At 35.7% G+C, this 20,211-nt stretch overlaps 1 long non-coding RNA gene across 14 annotated transcripts; it reads right to left on the bottom strand.

The window, feature by feature from the left end:
- Positions 1-862: 862 nt before the first annotated feature.
- LOC141595958 (uncharacterized) lies at positions 863-17,593 on the bottom strand. Of its 14 annotated transcripts, none has more exons than XR_012522346.1 (11): positions 17,345-17,593; positions 17,067-17,151; positions 16,498-16,601; positions 14,950-14,994; positions 9,797-9,883; positions 7,246-7,673; positions 6,890-6,954; positions 5,532-5,931; positions 4,541-4,646; positions 3,031-3,097; positions 863-2,928 (listed from the first exon to the last, which is right to left on the bottom strand). It is a non-coding gene; the product is annotated as an uncharacterized LOC141595958 (long non-coding RNA). The 14 variants fall into 14 exon arrangements; XR_012522347.1 differs by having other exon boundaries at positions 7,246-7,338; XR_012522349.1 differs by having other exon boundaries at positions 7,281-7,338.
- Between the last annotated feature and the right edge of the window lie 2,618 nt (positions 17,594-20,211).

Genomic DNA, 20,211 nt, shown 5'->3' with positions numbered 1-20,211 from the left:
CAGATAAAGCGGCCACGCAAAATTTGAGTAGCAACCGAAGACATTTGGGGATGCCGGTATGCCATAAACCAGCATTCGTCGGACCTCGGATAATCGTGAAAAATGTATTAAAACCCGTTATCCGAGGCTGAAATCGAATAGGTTAACTCCTGAAATGACCTCGGACGCGTGATAGAAAAACCGGGAGAAAAAGAAACAGGGTCCGATACGACCTCCCGAACGTCTGAAATTAAAGTTTATATAATACACGGTTTTTCGGGATTCCAGGGTCCTAGAACAAAATTCTCCGGAAATCACAAAGAAAGTTCCTCGGGTCACATAAAGCGGCCACGCAAAATTTTAGTAGCAACGGAAGACATTTGGGGGTGCCGGTATGCCATAAACCAGCATTCGTCAGACCTCGGATAATCGTGAAAAATTTGGAGATCAATTCTCTTTTCTCTTTGCTTATGTCAACAACGGTTTAAGGCTCAGCAAAGGGGAACAACCTTAGCTCCATAACTACGTTCACTAGGGCTCTTAATCCAGAGTGAGAGTCTGATACATAGAAATCAGCCACATATCTCTGCCAATTGCATAAATGAAGCGAAATTGGCTTCAAATTCGATAAGATAATTTATGGTGGCTACCGGCTAATTACTACTTGTATATAGACCAACACATTTAATGCAGGCAATACTGCGGTTAACATTTTCCGGTAGTCAAAGGAGCGATTTTGATGCCAGATGGTTTCAAAGTTTCAAACTGATGCCACTAATATCACCCACTTAATAACTTTACTAGCTAAGCTTACGGACATCTAAACCCTACCGTCAAACCAATACATAACTTGACTCTACGGTCATATTAGCAGCTTATGGTAATCTTCACAAAATTGGACTTGATTAGATTCAATTCTCAAAATAACAAAAACTCATGCATTGTGACTTGAGTACAAATTCATGTTTTTATTTTTTGTTACTCGTCAGCAGCTACTGAAAGTTGGTTGCTTCAGTTTTACAACTAATAACATTACAACGAGAAGAATGCAATGACCTGTGAGTACCTCCTTCCCCAAGAGAAGCAACGAAATTTGGGATTTACAGACGTTCCACTCCACCATACTCACTCATATAGCTCTGTTGATACATACACACACCTTGGCGCCCTCTGAAAGGATGATTCCAGAGGTATACTCCCACATTTGTACTTTACTAGTTGTTGCGCGCGATACTCCAAGATATTGTGACTTGTTTGTTTGAATTGGAATTGATTTATGTATGGAGTGCAGTTTCCTCATGACCATTATAGTTGATCATTAGTGCTGCTGCTTTGGTTATACATGTTGCCAATGGTCATTGACGATAACTATACCCGAAAGTGCGAAAGTCCAAAACCCTCATATAGACACAATCAAAGAGAAAATAACCAAACGTTAACCATCATCTTTGCCGTAATCATCATAGCCGGTGCTATATCCAACATCCTTTTTTTTGAATCCACGGCCTCTTCTTGATTCCACGGAACAAATTATGGACTTTGTTCTTTCTTCTATCCTTCAACCCTACAACTACAACAATGGCGATCAAAAATATCATAAGAATAAGAACAATAAATATAGGGATTTACAAATAAAAATATTAAAACTGCCCAAACTACACAAAGCCACCTCCACCAACAATGATCCATGAGCAAAATGAAAATGCTTTAAGACATTTGATTCAATAATGGTGAATCTAAACCACACAATAACGGTAACTCTGAACCACACAACATTCTTAACAAAGAGACAAAGGTAGCTAACTAAATTCAAAGATCGGACACCTCAAAGAACAATAATCCATACTCATCAAAATGAAAATCCTTCCCAACATCAAGTCATAAGACTGAAATTATTTTATTTTACTCCTCGATTCTGACACATAAAGAAGTGCATACACACATACAGGAAGACACTACAAATCGTACATGACACTACGGACATTTGCTTGGCTACTTAAAGTGCATTTGGTTTCTGGAACATTTTATGGGTACATTGCCTGGATGACAGCCTCGAGATTCTGATATATTAACCTCTGCATTAGTCATGCATGGATACATATGGAACCTGCCCTGCACCCATATTTATGCCATGAAATTGGGTGTTGTTGAAAAGTTGGCTATGGAGTAAATGTTGTATGATGATCAGCAGAGAAAGTCAGTACTTGCACTAAATTGTAAGACTACCTTAGCTATTTTGAGTGACACTGCACAGCATTTTTTTGGAAATTTTGTAGAATTAACACGCAGTGCTACTGTGAGTTACCATGTACTGTTTTGTAGCATTTTTTTTTGGAAATTTTTGCAGTTCTATAGAGTGCAGACTATCAGGTCAGATTTATAGGCAAATGTAACATAAACTAAATACCCTGAGTTTGCCATTTATTTAGAACAAATGCACTTGCAGGGAAGAAGATGATCGATCAAAGGCAAGCAAACACGATAGAGTAGTGAATTACCATTGAAATTACGGAGTAAAGGGATTGTTTGCCGGAATTCTAAACAGATAGACTGAGAAATAAATTAGACCATCTGTGCACAAGCATGGAGTGTGTTGGATGTTACGTGGTCATATCTAATTAGGCAATCCTGGTTTAAGATGTTAGAAGATGGGTACTAATATAATACCAGACTTGAGCACCATTTTATTATACCGCTCACTGTTTGACCTTCCACTCATTACTCTCCTCACTACTCCATCTACATTAACCAGTCCTATCAACCATCCTAAACATCAACGGCATTTAAGAGAAACACTTAGCTACGTAACCGTTAATGTTCCGCTAAAAAGCCCTCGCCCCAAGACTGAAGGAGTCACCAGTGGGTGTTCTGATTTGCGCTTCTCCTTCTCCTACAACCCGAATCCTCATCCACATGGCAAGGGTAAGAGGCAAATAGCTTGACAATAACCTTACGAAGTTCATCAAAGACAACAAACCAACTTATAGTCAAATCAATTGCAGGAGAAATAAAGTGGTATGTCAAACAATTAAGAAACTTATATCAGCTTACCTTCTTGTATGCCTACTTCTTAGCTCCAACCACGTTCTGGCAGTGATTCTGCTCAAAGTCATCTCGCCTTCATAATTGACATTTAACAAATCAATGCCATTATCGAGAAAGTACGGAATATACAATCACAAATCTAATAAAGATAGCAAACCATAGTTTCTAAAATAAGGACATTACAAAGGCAATATAATACTCAATCATCATCTTTATCAACCTGTCGCTTAAATGTAAAGGAGGATAGTTTCTCATTACAAAATAATGAGAACAAAGAAGAGTTACTACACAGGTATAACACAAGCAAACATCATCCATTATACACCTATAACTTATACAAAACTCTCAAACACTATAGCAACAACTGCAGACTTCCAGATTTACTTCTCCACACCTCACGCCCTATTAAAAGGGGAATGACACAGTGGAGCCTCTACTTTGTCGCCTCTACTTTGTCACCGTACATCATTATTGGATGACAAGAACGATAAGATTACAGGCTTGTTGGTAGCATGCATGATTATTTAATCACCTAATAAGTCCGTCTCTTCCTAGTCAAGCCAAGATTTCCTTTGTAAAGACCTACGCCTCCATCTCCTCCTCCTCCTCCTCCCCTCCACCTAATAAGTCTGTGTCTTTCTAGTCAAGCCAAGTTTTCCTTTGTCACAGACCTCCACGCACAAACAATGTGCACAACCTCAACCAAGTGAAAGACACAAAAGACAGAGTACTCAGAGGAAGAAAATTAGGGAAATCTACCCACAATAATCCCAACTTTGATGTGTCTTCCATTTTTAATCCCGACTTGTCATCTTCCCAAAATAATATCAACTATATATCATCTCTTCCGAATTTACACCTTTATCGGCCACAGGAGGAATTATTCATGGAATCATTATAAATGAACTTAAAATTGATTAGCGAACTTTGTTATACTAACTTTTCCTCAAATCTCTATTACTTTATTTACTTTGTACTTCTAAATTATCCTAATTTATAAAATCCCGCCTCTTCCCCATCATACTATTCTCTCATTTTCCTTTTTTCATTCTTATTATTTGTACTGTCTTCTTCATCTTCCTTTTTGTTTTTCTTTAATAAGTCATTGTCATGTAATAGACGACAAACTAAAACTGAAAGAGTCAGCTGAAAAAGAAGGAGCAATTGTCAGTGATCAATCCTCTTGAAAATAGAGCGAATGTCACTCATCTGGTTGAGAAGGTGTAAAATCAGAATAAATTAATCGGAATTCAATATCCTAATAGGCTAAAAACAACAGTACTCTGTAATCATTTGTAGAGAAAACCATCTAGAAGATATGAATTTCAACTCTCTGAAGTCACAAGTTCTTTTTTTTTTTTATATTCAAGCGTCTTACTAAATTGAACACCCATCATAAATTCATAATCAAAGCTACAAAAAGTTCAACAACTTTAACAAATCAAATAAATCACATAAAAAATTATACTTCGTATAAACTAAATTACCGAGATAAATAAATAAAGGGGGTAATCACCTAGAGGGTAGGAACCATGGGAGATAGTTGATGGCTCTTTCGAGTTCGCCTTTGCTTTCGATTACCGATTTTTGTAATTCACCATTTCATTCATAGATGCTGCCACCTGTTGTTTTAACACATTTGAGTAAGAAATAAAAATAAGTTGCAAATTCTACATTTACAAGTTCACTGCAAGTTTTGTTACTGGATCATTGAGTGCAATCTAATGTAGCGTTGTTGACAAGTCTTCCAATTGTTCATTAAAAGACATTTTCCGGGCGTATACCAAAAATGACAGATAAGCATATAAGATACCGTAAACCATATGAGAAACACATAGGATACTATGTTTTTCTCGCATACAAGACGGTCTCTTGCTGAAAGACTGAACATTTTGCTTTCAGGTTGCGAGTTTACGACACTACTCAGCAACCGCTTTTTAAAGATTTTAAAAGTTACCACGACTACTTTTTGAGGGGGGCAGCATTATTTTGATGCAACGGCTGTCATTTGCACTGACTGATTAAGTATTATCATTATGAAGCTCTAATAAAACTACATATGCAAATTAAAAGGAAATTAACTGCATGTTCTAGTTATAACAAGCTAACAACTACTTTTCAAAAAAGTGACTCTTGAGGAATCGATTACACAAACACATTTAGCAAATATTGAAATCAGCATGAAAATGCCAAGCAAACATGCAAACTCTGAACTTGCTTCACCAGTAATGTTCATAAATAAAGACTCAAAAAAGGCCACATAAATACACACCAAAATACATCTCCCGTCGATATTAACACTTTACTACTCCACCTAAATTGTTAGTTCTAATTCAAGTGTAAGTTCGTGTAACCAGGGTTCGATAAACTACCTAACAAAATAGCAAATCGATCAAAATCAAAAATTCTTAAGTAAAAAGAAAAAGGAGTAGCAGGGTTTATAAACTGTAACGAAAACTCGGCATAAAAAATCGAACAATTGAGAGAAGAGAGAAAAAAGGACATACAATTTGAAAAAAATCTGAATATCAAGTTCTTGAGTAACCGGAATCCACTTCAACAAACCAATTCACGAGTGAGATAGCCCAGTGATAAAAGTCCAGGTTTCTATTCAAGCTCTGAATCGTTGTCAACAGATGAGTATATTTGGGATGACCCTTGTGTTAGTTTGGAAATCGAGCAAGGCCAAGCAAAAAGCTACGCTGTCTTTTGAGATTTGAACAGAACAAGTGATTGCTTCAGCGCCATCTGAAATGGCTCTAAGTAGGTTGGGTCAGTTTAGCCAGAAAAGTCTCAACTGCTTCACAAGAAGATATGACCAACGAATATCTGAGAAAGTTGCTTGGCTAAAGCTCAGACAGTCTCTGACCTTGGGCTGATGCATTGTTGTGTAGATGTGTAAGCAATCTATAGAAAGATAAAAAAAATGCCCCTCATAAAATAGCAAAGATTAAGCAACATCAAATCACTAAACAGATAACCACCCAGAATGCGAGTTCAGAATATTTTTCACATTCATCGAAGGGGTATTATTTATTAGATAAACAAGCTAACATATATACTCTTAAAGCTCACCTTTTATTTATATAAGACATTAAATGTTTTGTGAGAAAGCAAAAATTTTAATCCAGGTAACGAGTTTTTAAGAAGGAAATGTGACTAAAGAAGGATCCATCATTGACAATTTTACAAAATTCCTCAGCTCCATAGACAAGCAATATGTAAGGAAACTCAAATGTCGGTAAAAAAAGCTCCAGCAAACAATTACTCCCTCTGTCCCGGTCATTTGTTGTCCTTTTCCATTTTGGGGTGTCTCAGTCATTTGTTGTCCTTTCTATTTTAAGAATGGACTTGATGAATAATTTGATCATTCACACTCAATTTATTCCACTTGTCATTTAGTGATTGGCCCTCTCCTCTTTACTTGGTCTTTGTGCCAAAACCAAAGGACAACAAATGACCGGGACGGAGGGAGTATGTAGTAATTTAATTTAAGACGACTCCATATAAATTTAAAAAACATACTTAACACGGTATAATATGCTAAAACAAGAACAGGTTGTCTATGACAATCGAAAGTCAGATTATGACAGTTTGAGATATAGAATATTGTATTATGATTTATGAAAATTGGCACCAACTACCCTCTATAGGCTTCTTAACACTGCGTTTTTTTCATGTGTACTATCTTGCCTTCTTTTGATTATGATGGTACAATCATGGTAAATAAGCGTTGCAACATGTATTTGAGTTATGAGCCAGATAAAGGAAGCAAAGTAAGCTAAAACTGTGCCGACAAATTGAACCTCTCTAGGGAATGAAATTCTTATGAGGGGATTAGCGATGAGATTAAAATATATAGTACCTATCAAGGGAAGGAGATTGTACCCATTGTCTCTGCTGCTGCATTTCGCTAGAATCTTGATAAGCCTGCAAAGCAACAGAAAGAACAATACCATTGAAACCCTTTCATTATAGCTAACAGGCCAACTAAGAAATCACACCATTTCATTACATTTGTAAACTAAAACTGTGCTGACAATATAGAAGACATATATAGTAATACTATGAATGACAATGGAGTTTTACTTTGTCCTGGAGTAGTTAATTAAGATATGGCATCCTTTTTTCATTATTATTCAAGAATCATACCAAACTGAAATCTCATCCTGAATCCATAAGAAAAGCTTACAAAAATAGAAAACTATATAACTAAATTACCATATGAAGAAATTGAAGGGTAGATGGTAGGAAACCTGCGGAGATAGTTGATAGCTATGTCTTAATTTACCTCTTATTTGCGATTTCCGATTTCTGCATTTCACGAATAGAAGGGATGGATTGAGAAACAAGCAATACGGGAGATAGCCATTGTTGAATCAATGGAAATAGAATAGGAGACGAGAGATGAAAGGGAACACTGAGAAAAAGGAAAGAGAAAGTGAAGACTGGTGTGAGGAATACCGAAGAGAGAAAGGAAAAGTGTGAGAAAAGAGGGAAAAGAAGAAGAAAAGTAAAAAAAAAAAATGTGAAATGCAAAACGACGTCGCTTGGGTACTGTTCATTTGAACAGTAAGTTCCCTTGGGAACATTTAGAATAAGGTGGGTAGATACAACACCTTCATGAATTTTCATTGCAGGCTGAAATCCTAAGAATACACCCGTCTCAATCATTTGTTACAGAGAGCCCTAATTAACCTAACTAAATCTATGACAGTACAAACCCAAACGTACCAAATCGCAACAACTACCTTGAAAACAAATTACAGAGAGCCCTAAAAACTCTTATTATCTTGGATGTTTCTGCAAACACCCCAACAACAATCTGCAAATCAAACTCATTCTCACTAGCCCTAACCCTAAATTCCCTGATCGTCATCAACAACAACATATTCAACAACACTATCACTCGCCAAATTAAAAAAGCAGCAGCAAAAGCTCTTTATTTGTACTGTTTTCAAGGTTAATATGTTACGATATTAATGTTTTTAAGGAGAATTTTACCTGGTAAATGAAAACTAACCCCCCAGAAATTAACCAATTGAAACGGGGTAATATATTAAAGAATTAAATACATTCACAGTAATTGAAAGGAAATAACATCATGGGTAATTTTGCAATGAAATTGAAGAAAGAAGCTACGAAAGTGAAGGTTTAATTTATACTGACAAATTATATAAGAGAAACAAATGGGGTAAATAAAAGAGGGGGGGGGGGGGGGATTGAAGAAGAAGGCGAAGAACTAATTTAAAGATGAGATCAGAAGAAAATAAATAAGGTGTGTTGATGAGGAACAACAATGGCGTTGGGGTGTTGAAGAAGAGAGAGACAAAGTATTAATGGAATTTAGATGACACTGGAAAGGAAAAAAGAGGTGTTAAGAGGGATTAAGGACTTTAAAGATGAAATCAGAAGAAAGTAAATAAGGTGTTAGGAGTATATGTCACTGTTGAACAACACATTGTATTAAGGTATAGCGACATCTCATATCACGATCACTTCCAATGAAGCTATCAGGAAGTATAGAGTGACGTGTTATGTCTGAGTCACGTGTTTGTCCGACGATGTAATTTTCACTCATGTTTTGTTAATATTCAACTCAAGTAACTCTCTACTACATGTAACAGAACAGGCCAAAATACATGTCAGATATATAATGGTGAATAAATTCGTGACAACGTAAATGGTTAAGTACTAATTTATTCACATGCGAATCTCAAAATGGTGCTGTTTTTTGTCAATATAAACTTGTGTTTTTTGCCAATCTCAAAATGTGACAACGTAAAAGGTTTTTATCTAAGCATTCTCACTTCTAACTATACAAACAAAAAACAATTTAAGGAGAAAATTTGCAGTACACATCGCTAAAATCACAAGAATTTTTCCTCCAGTGAAGTATATTTTACACCACATCAAAGGGATATTGAAGGTCGTAAACTGTGAGAATGGATGATAGATTGCAACAATGAACAATTGCATACACATTGCTTTTTATTTTCCTCTTACTTTTTGAATATATTATCGTAATACAAAAATACAGGACCTTACAGCGGCCAAAATGTAACAGATGTAGCTTTATTTCACAAAACTACCTCGTGAGATTGAACAATGTACAACAAGGTTTAGGCATTTGTAAAATAGACCGCAAAATATCAGTCTCAAAACATGCAAACATGGGCAATGTGAACTGCACATTTTTTTTGTTTCTGGAATCATACGATACACATGCCACAAATTGCCAAAAGTGTTACAATTCCGAAATAAGAATTCAGATATTTAAAAGTGGTAATGGAGAAGGCAAAACTTAATAACACAGCTAGCTCAAATAAAAGTGAACATAGCACATAAAGACAATTCTAATGATCTCGATTGGATGAGTTAAAACAGTCAGAAGTCAAAACAGTGACTACACAAAACGTACTGTTGATTTCATTACAAATCTTAAAATACACAGTACTCCAACTAATTCCTACATGTTTTTTTACTTGTGTTAAATAATCATCATTATCCTGCGCCTCTAAATTAACATCGACATCAAGCATATCTAAGCTTTTAAAAAATAAATCTTACAGCAAAAGACGAAGTATTAGTTTATGCGTTTGTAACTCGTTTTTTAAATTGAGACAGGACAGCATCAAAGTACACTCAAATGCAGTAAAAGGTTGACATTACAGGCTCAGAAAACGCAATAGTATTCTATAAATTCACAAAAAGTCGTTGTCTTCGTCAACTAAGATAAGCAGCACATTAAAACTAAAACCTAACTACTTACCTGGATCAGGCCAAGAGTCTTTGTCGCTGTTTTAATTGTCGGCAATTTGCGAAAAAAATCAACTCCGTATGCTCAACCCACACTGACCTAGTCAAGTAGACAATTCATATAATAAGCAATACTATATGTCAAGATAAGTAGATACCCCCTTATGCAAGTAACGAACTCCTAAAATACCAACCGTAGAGAGTAAATGATGAAGATTCATATAATGAAAGCTTACCGGGCATCAAAAAAAAGTCCATACAAATTCACCCACTAAGTAACACACAACATAGCTAGTCAATTTATGAGGCGAAAATATTAATCGAATGTAGCAAGCACATAGGCAAGTAGTGGTATGAGTTAATTATTGGGTTAACCCTGAAACTAATTTAAATGTGTAGGTCACTCTCAGTTTAATTTCTAGGATGAGAAAGGAGAATCCCATATTTCACCAAACTACGCCACAAAAACATTCACAATCTCCTAAAATTGCATAGCGCTAAAAAGTTGATTACAGAATAATTAATTCGGAATGGTTAGAAGAAATACCAAGGATAGAAATAAGTTAGATAGAAAAATGGCAGAACAAACTCAAACCAACTACAACGCCAAAATTGTAACCACCAGCCACAAGCAAACCAAATAGCCAAAAGCGACACCCACCAGCTCAGAATCTGTGTCAGCCAATATCCGTTTTAGAAACACAACCACCAGACAGTGAGACAGCGAAAACGGTGTTATACATACGTAAAATATGTCAGATTTTAACAACAGTAATAAATATAAGAATTAAATTACATAAATACAAGTACTAAGTCGCAAAAAATATGCAATACCTATAAGTAAAACACCAAATTTATTTTCAAGGAAAAAATCGACTTAGCAAAGTAATTGTAAAAGGCATGTATGCCTGAAGAACAGTTTTTATAAAGAGAATGCAGTGGCAGAGTAATAAGGATAACAACATATTTAATGCTCTCATGTTGCCTATAATGGACAAGAAAACAAAACCATAAATGAGCATGTTAGCAAACAAAGAGGCAGACTACCAAAATGAAAAGGCAAAAACAGCCAAAATGTAAGCTTATTTCACCAAGCTACCACATGTGAACGAGTAATGTACAGCAAGGTTTCGACATCAGTAAAATACACAACCAAATATCAGTATCAAAACAAGCAAACATGGGCCACGCGAGCTTCACGTTTTTTTTTTTCTGGATTCCTAAGATACGCATGTGCATACTGCCAAAACTGTGAAAATTCGTTGATCAAAATTTAGATAGTTAAAACTGGTAATGGAGAAAGACAAATTCATTAACACGGCTACATCAAATAAAAGTGAACAGAGCACATAAAGATAATTCTAGTGAGCTCGATTGGCTGAGGTAAAACAGTTAGAACACCGACCCTAAAAAAGTAGAGCTGATTTCATTACAAATAATACACTACACAGTATATTATAAGCAACCCGAACTAATTTCCTATTGTATTCGACATTGTTTACTCATGTAAGGCATCACCATTACTAAGCGCCTCTAAATAAAGATCGACATCAAGCATATATGATGTTTTCAGTAATCAATCTTACAACAGAAGAGTGGGTATCAGTTTCTGCGAGACCCCAAGCAAGAAAACGTAAAGAACAGAGTATCAGTCATTGTTCCAAAATTTACTACTACCATGAAAAAGGTCAGGCCACGAGAAGAATCCCTTTATAAAAAACAATCAGAAGATCGTCTCACATATAAATCGCCAATCAAGAGTTGGGTCTGACCCAGTAAAAGGTTACTCAAGTGGAAGAAAACCATATAGTAACTTATTCCTACCCCAATCACCAGACTACACTATGACATATGTGATGTGAACTACAATAAGTCACACTCCATATTCGCAGCAGTCCTGCGTTGATAATTAAGGCTCCAGTAATTCGATATTAATCCAACAAGCTAACATCCTCAGCAAAAAAAATGAGGCTTTTCTCCCGGGCAAAATAAAGACTCGTATGTATTCATATTTCTTAGTTTCAACACATAGGATAACAATAATCTTTGATCGGGTAGGATTGGGCTCTTGCGCTATAAGAGCCGGTAGTTGAAGTGTATATGAAATAGAGAAATTTAATTTTCATATTATTTTTTGGTGTAAACCGGGGTGTTCACCGTCGACAACAGTGTATAATCCCCTCGCCGCGCGTGCTCTCACGAAAATTTAATTTAATTTTCATATTATAAGAAGTAAATAATGACTTTACGTTATAATGGTAGCTTTGTAAGCCCGGTGTTGTTGCCCACGGTTAAATTTCGAATGTTGAACACCTCTCAAAGAGCTAACTTAGAACTTAGCTTAGAAATCAGTGGCTTCCTAATAGTTGCTTGGATAATCTCATTCTGATATAGAAAACAACCCAATCAGGAATATGTGATGAACCATCAAATATAAAGTCAGGTTGTACACCAAGCACTACTCAAACAAGCATAGTATGCAAGTAATATGTAGTTCTCAAATATAGAAAACACACTTTTTACTACACCAAACACTGCCTAAAGCATAATAATAATAATAATATGAAAGCTATATGTAATTCAATATACAATGAAAATACGGGCTTTTTAATATCACTATGTACTAAATTAGGTTAGACTTTTGTTGTCAATAAATCTCGAAGACTCAAACAGCATATTAATACCCTAGAAAAATTCGAGATTAGTTAGATAGACAAAAAAATTAATAAAATGCTAAAAGATTGATGTTAAAGCATAACGCCTTAGCATCAAGGAATAGTAATTCAATTGCATCCGTCTTTGTCTTCTGTTTTATTTCAGGTCTTGTCCATTTGAGTATCACTCATATTCATCTGACGAAGTCGAACTCCTTGTCTGAGTTGGCTAATGGTGAGGTTTGGTGCAATCGATCGATGGGGGAAGAGATGGATAAACTCTTTTGGAATTTATGGACTGTTTTGCCCCTTTATTTTCTACTGAATAACTAAACTATATGAATAAATGGACAATTTTGCCCAAATAATGAGAGAACTCCAAATTAAGTTTTCTAAAATCTACATATGCCACGTCAGCTGGGAATGGGTCTTCTGTTAGTAATATAATGATAATGATAAATTGATAATCAAGATGAATTGATAAAAACACCCCTTTATATATACAAAAAATTTGAAATTACACCTCTTTAAGTATTTTTTGTAAAAATTACACCCTTAGTTTACTATTTTCTTCAAACTTGATATCAATTCAATTATCCGGCCAAAAAAAATATGAAGTACCCGTATTACCCCTGACTTATCTACTCCCTTACATTTACTTATTGCCTTTTACTTTCACTTTGCAGTTTCACGCTTTCACTCCTCACTTCCCCTTAATTCAATCTCATCTTAGATTAACAAAAATCCACATCAAGGAGCCCAGATTGTGAACCATTTTTGTTCTGGATTGGAGAAATTTAAGGTACTTTTGATAATTTCATTTTACCCTATTTTTTTAATGATTTTGAAGCTTAATTTTCTGTCTAATTTGTTACTTGTCTGCTTTTCTGTGCAACTTGTTGATGCGCTGATTATTTGTGTAATATGTTGTTTTGATTTATTTGTTTATTACCTCAAACCCTAAATCCCATTTTAATTTCAGGAATGGATTCTAGAAGTGAAAATAGGGATTACTCAGATTACTAGCAAGAATGTGGAGAAAAATACTTACAGTGAAGAAGAAGAATAAAAGAGAGGAAACTTCAAGAAATTTGGAAAATAGGAGTCAATATATAATAAGGTATGGGCAAGTGATTTAAATGAAGGGCATATTAGGAAACTTGTGTTAATATTAGAGGGAAACTTATGAAGGGCCTTTGGTAGCGTTTGACAAAAGAACGTAAATGTTAGGTAGTTTAACGCAAAAAAATAAAATGCTAGGTAGTAGTTTTGTAAAAGAGGTAAATGTTCGGTAGTGTCTCACAAAAAAAAATGCATTTTACGATTATTTCACATTAGGGTTTTTAGTCAAAAACTACCTTTTATTTAGGGCCATTTGTGAACAACTACCTTTCTTTTTATTTTTGGCTTTCCACTACCTTTTATTTCTTCTTTTTGCAAAAGACTACCAAAATTGTACTTCCGGCGAAAAAAAATCAACTTTACGACGTTGACTTGTCATTTTGATGTTAAATCTAATATTTTATTTCATAAACATAATAATCGACGATAAAGATTGATTAAACCCAACATTAATCACCTCAATTTGTCCATCTTTTACCCGAATCAAAATCCTAATTCACCAGAAAAAAATTACCATGGATATATCTGAACATGGTAAATTGTTCATGATCAATTATGATTTATGAACAATATACGCCTAGTGTTACCTATTCGAAATCATCATGGATTCACTCTTAGGATCACTTATGTGCTATCTCATTACTTTTATTATACCCACTATCTTCGTCATGAAGAGAGAAAGAGATGGATGATGGTTGATACGTTGGTATTGCTTGGAAGAGACTTTTGATAAGGCAATGGGTATGGAGGGAAGTTTTTTTCAGATTTTGGTGTGGGTGAACAATGGGAAAATTATGGGTTATATGTCTGAAAAAGGGAGAAAGAGTAAACCAACACCGAAAGTTAGACTATTTTTCGCCGGAAGTAGAATTTTGGTAGTCTTTTGCAAAACGAATAAATAAAAGGTAGTGGAAAGCCAAATAGAAAGAAAGGTAGTTGTTCGCAAATGACCCTAAATAAAAGGTAGTTTATGACAAACAAAACCCTTCACATTACTTAAAATAACAAATGGTCAAGTTTATTCTTAACTGAAAACCTTCACTATAATAGTTCACATGAGGATGTATATGCAACTGAATCCTTCCGGTATAATGAAAATCCAAAAGTAAAACTTAACTCAGCTTCACAAGCTATTTAGTGATTATTTTCGTGACTACAAAGCAGACAACTCAATGGAAACACTTTTTCTAGTGACCGACAAAAATCACTATGATAGCAATCACTAAAAGTGCAAGATCGGTTTTGTGAGGAGAACATATAAATAAAAAATGGTCATAGCATTCAGTTACCATAAATTTCCCAAATAGCACGTTGCTTCTCAAGGGTCATAAGTAGGGTTCCTATGAAATTTAAATAAACATTACCAAAAGGTCAGGCTACATGAAACCACCTGTATATTCAGATGACAGCACCACTATCCCCATGCCCCACGGATCTGCAAAGGACGGGGTAGAGGGGTAAGTTGTACGCACTAATCCATGTGTTGTTAACACGGAGGGTATTTTCATATCACCCATAATGAAGAATGCATCCAATGAATGCTACATAACAATAAAGAGAAGCTCATGCAACAACTCATTTGAATTCACTTCAACATATTCCTAAAAATTGAATATTTGCTTAAGAGCCGTTATGGAAATTGCATTTAGAATTGATATGCCCCTTCATTTTGTCAAATGGCCAACAATATTGCCTAAAGGCTAGATCAGACTGGCAACCTCTTATGTTTAGTCATCAACACTAAGTACATATTACTAAACAGTAAACACTGCTTCACAACTGAAATCACGGGCATTAGATTTATGCTTTCTGAGAGTTAATTAACATGAGGTTCAGATTCAAAAATATAAGGAATAAACTAATCCATGTTTTATTGTCCCGCCCATTGAGTCAAACACGGAGCATTACATATTGACTCGGGCAGCATCATTTTTTGTTAAAAGCCTAAAACATAACGATAAGTATCAGATGTTTCGAATTAGCAATAATAGCAAGATAAAGGTATCTCAACATATTCCGCACCAATGTAACTCAATGAACAGATCAATGTCGATACCGAACCAAGACTAAAGACTACTTTTATCACGAATCCTTCCACACGCCATGACCCTCATCTTATACTCATTGAGTTTACAATAGTCCTTTTTAGTGACAGATTAAAGGGCAGCTGGGTGCACTATGGCGTCCCCGCTAGGCGAGTGTCCGGGGAAGGGTCCCACCACAAGGGTGTAATAGGGACAAGCCTTCCCTTGCCATTTTGGCAAGAGGCCGCTTCAAGGACTTGAACCATGACCTCACGGTCACAAAGCAACACCTTAAACGGTGCGCCAAGGCTCCCCTTATTTTTTTTTTTTAGGGACAGATTAAGGAAAAAAATTCATGTTGAACAATTGATAAACTAATGCAAGTTCACACTCAGCTTATGAGCATGACCTACCAAATTAACTAATTTTGAATAGAAAAAGGTAGCGATAGTTCCTTTATAGTGACAGATTAAGGAAACATTTTTCATGTTTAGTGACTGAAAGCCTGAAACACAAGGCGAGTAATCAATTTAGACAAAAAGTTGAACCTGCCAAAGGAATCAAAGGCACCTTTGGCAGTAGCTAACTGAATGTGTAACCATTGATAAGTCCGAATAGTATTCTTTTACTCAAACTTGCATACAAATCTAGATCCTTCACTAAATCACACCAAACATAAGTACTTCTGAGTATGCTAATAAAGTTTTGGTATTGCTCAATAAAGAGTCTATATTTAGTTGGACATCATATTCATGGGATTGTGAAAATTTTAATGTACTTCTGAGTTCTGACTTAGGTTGACAAACAAAGATATTAAAAATGATTCAATTCCACCACTTCGAAAACATAATCATAAAGCAATTACAAATTTAACCATATACAGTGAATTCCAAGAGCCTTATCATGATACTTACCGACAACATTATTGTGAAGAAGACTACAACAAAGTTGAGGATGGACCGGAAGTTATCAGTGAGAGTCTTCAGACGCCATAGTGATCGATTCCACTTGACAACACCTGAAAAAACATGAAACAATAAGCATTTGTTCTTATCAAAGGCTATGGGAGGGAACAATAAAGGCTACTTGAGAGTCAAATCTTGTTCATCCCAAGAATAGGACCATTCAAACTCATACATCATACCACACTTGTCATACTATCGGATTACATTTCTTCAAAAGTCGAAGTTAATAGTGAACCTTTACATTATTCTACTCCCTCCGTCCCGGTCAATTGTTGTACTTTGTTTTTGGCACAAAGAACAAGGAAAGGGGAAAAGGCCAATAACTAAATGACAAGTGGAACAAATTGAATGAGAATGATCAAATTACTCATCAAGTTCATTCTTAAAATAGAAAGGACAACAAATGACGGAGACATCCCAAAATGAAAAACGACAACAAATGACCGGGACAGAGGAAGTAATACTTATGATATGAGACCATAGTGAAATCAGGAACATGAAGATGAAGATCACCTTACCTCAATTAATCTCCCTTCTTCTCTCACATTCATTTGCAAACATCACCTTTCCTGCATCTACCATTATAAAATTTATTAACCTCCCCTGCAGAAAATCATTTTCTTATTAGCATCGAAAACTTAGAACAGTCAAAAACCAATACAAAACAATATTTCTAACCAAAAATCACACTGGTAACGGAAGATAATTCCGTTCCTCAATTGATGTTCGCATTCAATTTGCATAATCAACCCAAAACAAATAAGAACCCTAATTTTTAAAAGAGAAGCAGAATAACCTAAAATTCTCGTCATGACGAAAATTGACCTAGTGTCTCCGCTGGCATAGTTGTCGCCATCAGTAAAATTAGGGTTTGAGGAACCCATTTCCTTAAAAGATTGAAAAAGTGGGAATGGCGGAAAGAGACGGTACAATCGAGACGAAAGTGGAAGAGAGAAGGGGCGAGGTGCGAGGTGCGAGGTGCGAGGTGCGAGGTGCGAGGTGCGAGGTGCGTAGACGGTGGCGGAAGGAGGCTGGTTATGGTGGTCGACGGCGCGGGGTTCAGGGTGGTGGACGCTGGGAGAGGGGTAGTCGGGGATGGTGAAGGGGAAAGGGTGAGGTGGTAGGAAGGTGTCGAGTTGTAGCTTGTGGGTTTGGGTGAATGCTTTTTTTTCTTTTCTTTTTTTAAATTTTGTATTATTTGTTTATTTTTTAGTGACAAGGGGTAGTGGCAAAAAAAGGTAAAGTAGTTAAAATTAGAAAAGGTAAAGGAAAGGAAATTAGAAAGGGGAAGAGGAGGTAAAATGTAAGGGATTATTTAAAACTTAACTAGTTGTTTGGTTACATCAAGAAAATTAAGTGTGGTGGGTTGTGGTTTGTTTTGGTGTACGAGTGGTGGTGGTGGCAGTGGGGTGGCGGTGATGGTGGTGGCGTTAAGGTGGTTGTGGTGGTGGTGGCGGCGATGGCGTCTTGATGGTGACGGGTGTGGTGGAAGTCGTAAGTGTGGTGGTAGCTAAATAAGGTGATTGAAGGGTAACAAGGGTAATGAAATCTCATACCTTGGGAGTGGGGGTAAGGAATTAGATGGATTGAGAGATAAGAAAAGAGAATTGCATTCTCTCCAACAAATGAAATCAATAACTTTGTTTCTCTTTCCCTTTCTTATAGACCTCCAACCAAACGCCCCCTAAGTAAATAGGATCAAGCAAAATTGCGTGCGGATCTAACAATTACAAACAAAAAAAAAAAAAAAAAAAAAAGGATTACCGTTCAAATTGAACGGTAAATTTCCTTCGGCACTTTTTGGTTAAGGTGAATACACATATGGTGACTTAAATTCAAAACAATAATTTTAAAATTTTCAAAAAATTAAATTAGAAAAGATAACTCCTTTGTGTTCAAGAGCCAAAAAAAACCAGGTATTTTACACAAAAAGGTATACGCTGGTTCGTGTTTTCTACACGATATGGCACATACACGCTCGTGTTGTTCACACAAAATATCAGAGGTCGTCTCGTGATCACACGACATGGGACATGACCGTAAATGTATCGATGTACACAAATTATTCTATAAGACAGTCTGATGCTATGAGACCGGCGTATAAAAGGTGATTTTGTGAATTCCAATCTCTCACTTTTTCCTAAGGTCATATCACTGCCTTCTCTATTACCTCTAAATTTTTAAATCTTATCCCATGTCTTTTTCACATCAATATTGGGAGCAATAATCTAATAAACTATGTTTTAAATTTGGATATTTATGTTTTAATGTGAGAACTCGTTATTTTAGTTTGAAAATTTTGGAATAATTTCATTAAAATCTAAGGTAAAATCTAACACTTTAATTCTAAGAACTTGGATTTTAAGTTGGAAACATCGTGTTTTAAGTTGTAAACTTTAATTTAAAATTTAAAGTTTTCAATATAAAACCATAGTATTAAAGTTTAAAGTTTTCAATATAAAACCATAAGTATTATTAAACATAAACATTAAAAGTGAAAGTGTTGAATTGATATTTGAATATGAAAATTTGAAGATCATTTCCAAACCTAACGGGTGGTGGTTGGCATCGAGGGTCGTCGACAATCTTCATGTTTTTGTTTCAATTAATTGGACTGAGTGAGAGGGATGAAGGAAGGTAACGGGAACGAAAATGGTGAAGGTGGTGTATACACAATGAGGAGGCGGCAGTGATGGTGACTGTGAGGATTTGTTCTTGAAAGTCGGTGGGTTAAGGTGGTGGATTATGCAGCTTGACACGTGTATTGAATGGAGGAGGAGGGGACATAGGCGTTGTCAATTTTAGTACTCCGTCTTTTTTTTTTTGAATTTTTTATTTAGGTGATTTTCACAACTTCTTAGACTATGTTTATTCTCATATTGCCCTTCTCATTTTCCCACCCTCATATACTCTCAACTTCTCATCCCTCTCATCTCATCTCCTCTTCGTCCCACAAATAATTACCAATCCACTGCCATCACCACTACTTGCCAACAAGTCACCAACCACCACCATCACAGCCAATAACGATATTTAATTACGTTAATTTCTAAAGAAATATATAAATTTGTTAATGTGACACCCCCATACTCCAAGTGTCTTACCAGGACCACTCAGGTATAGGAACGTCACCATCTCGGTTACCCGAGGCAATGAATATCATAAGACAATAAAGAAACGTACTTTAAAAGTAAATATAGTTTAAGCGATTACATGTCTCAAACCAAAACTGTTAAATGAGATACAATTCCAAAATCAAACTGTCTACTAGCAAAACTGAACAACTACAAATATCGTCTGACATATGGCTTTAAATGAACTGAGCCTGCTCGAGAAGCCCTCGGGATCGGCTCGGTCAAAGCTCGACTCGAGATCAGTCAAACTGAGCTCGAGCTCGGGCTCGAACTAAGCTGAGCCCAAACCGAGCCGAGCTCGAGCATACTAAGGCTCGGCTCGGGAGCTCGTTTGAGCTCGTTATTTTTAAAATTACTTAATGTTTTTCAATATATTTACTTAAATTGTATCAATTATAAAATAAATAAATTAAAATATTAGTTTATAAGATAAATTACATAATAATTGTTATTATAAGCTAACAAAAAAGATAATATTCCCGTTTGAATTTGAATTTTTAAATCAAAAATTACGTTATAACTAAAATAA

This window comes from Silene latifolia, chromosome 8 (assembly GCF_048544455.1).
Source record: "Silene latifolia isolate original U9 population chromosome 8, ASM4854445v1, whole genome shotgun sequence".
NCBI lineage: Eukaryota > Viridiplantae > Streptophyta > Magnoliopsida > Caryophyllales > Caryophyllaceae > Silene > Silene latifolia.
The sequence above is the reverse complement of the archived record's forward strand: the minus strand, read 5'-3'. Positions and strand labels throughout refer to the sequence as shown.